We start from the raw sequence: 669 nt of genomic DNA, 5'->3' as shown, positions 1-669 counted from the left end.
CATGCATAAACATGCGCTTCGCAACTCTCGTTATTTGGTTTTCATGGATCTCTTTCAGACAATAAAAGTTCACGGCAACTTGACTTGGAAAAGAAAATGGCGCTCCTTTTAATTATTCCAATTCAATCTACATTTCAATGCAGTATAGGCAACAGGCTCAAATTATTCTTTGAGACTTTATAATAGCGTCGATTCATATAAACACACTATTGGAGTTCCAATTTCAATAAGACAGCTGTGATCATCCAAAAATCGCAGCATTGAGAATTACTGGTAACGGCGACGAGAGTGGGATCCGAACCCACGCATGCAGAGCACAATGGATTAGCAGTCCACCGCCTTAACCTCTCGGCGACCTCGTCAGATGAGGGTCGATCTCTCTGATCTTATGAATAAGTGAATTGTGTAAATTATGCACACCATAGATATTTCTCCTTGGTATTGGTGAAATGATAAATAGCACAGTATGGTTCCAAGAGTATCGTCTGACATCTGGGTGTGGGACAAGCGCACTCCAACTGTGAAACTCTGCTCACAGTGATTAGAGCAAAAATGAAAAAATGGCTATGCAACAAGATCTGTTGAATTCTGTGAAGATTTGAAGTCAATGGAGTGGAGAGCCGGTGACAGCAGGAGATGTAATTTTTGTGTGTGAGGAATTGTTTTCCA

General features: G+C 41.0%; 1 non-coding gene across 1 annotated transcript; it reads right to left on the bottom strand.

Moving 5' to 3' along the window:
* Positions 1–280: 280 nt before the first annotated feature.
* trnas-acu (transfer RNA serine (anticodon ACU)) lies at positions 281–362 on the bottom strand. Its single transcript has one exon. It is a non-coding gene; the product is annotated as a tRNA-Ser (tRNA).
* Between the last annotated feature and the right edge of the window lie 307 nt (positions 363–669).

The sequence above is a fragment of the Chiloscyllium plagiosum genome, unplaced genomic scaffold (assembly GCF_037043375.1).
Source record: "Chiloscyllium plagiosum isolate Xiang-an unplaced genomic scaffold, Cpla_swu_hap1 HiC_scaffold_31, whole genome shotgun sequence".
In the NCBI taxonomy this organism is placed as follows: domain Eukaryota; kingdom Metazoa; phylum Chordata; class Chondrichthyes; order Orectolobiformes; family Hemiscylliidae; genus Chiloscyllium; species Chiloscyllium plagiosum.
Note: the sequence above shows the minus strand (reverse complement) of the source record. Positions and strands in the feature narration are given on the sequence as shown.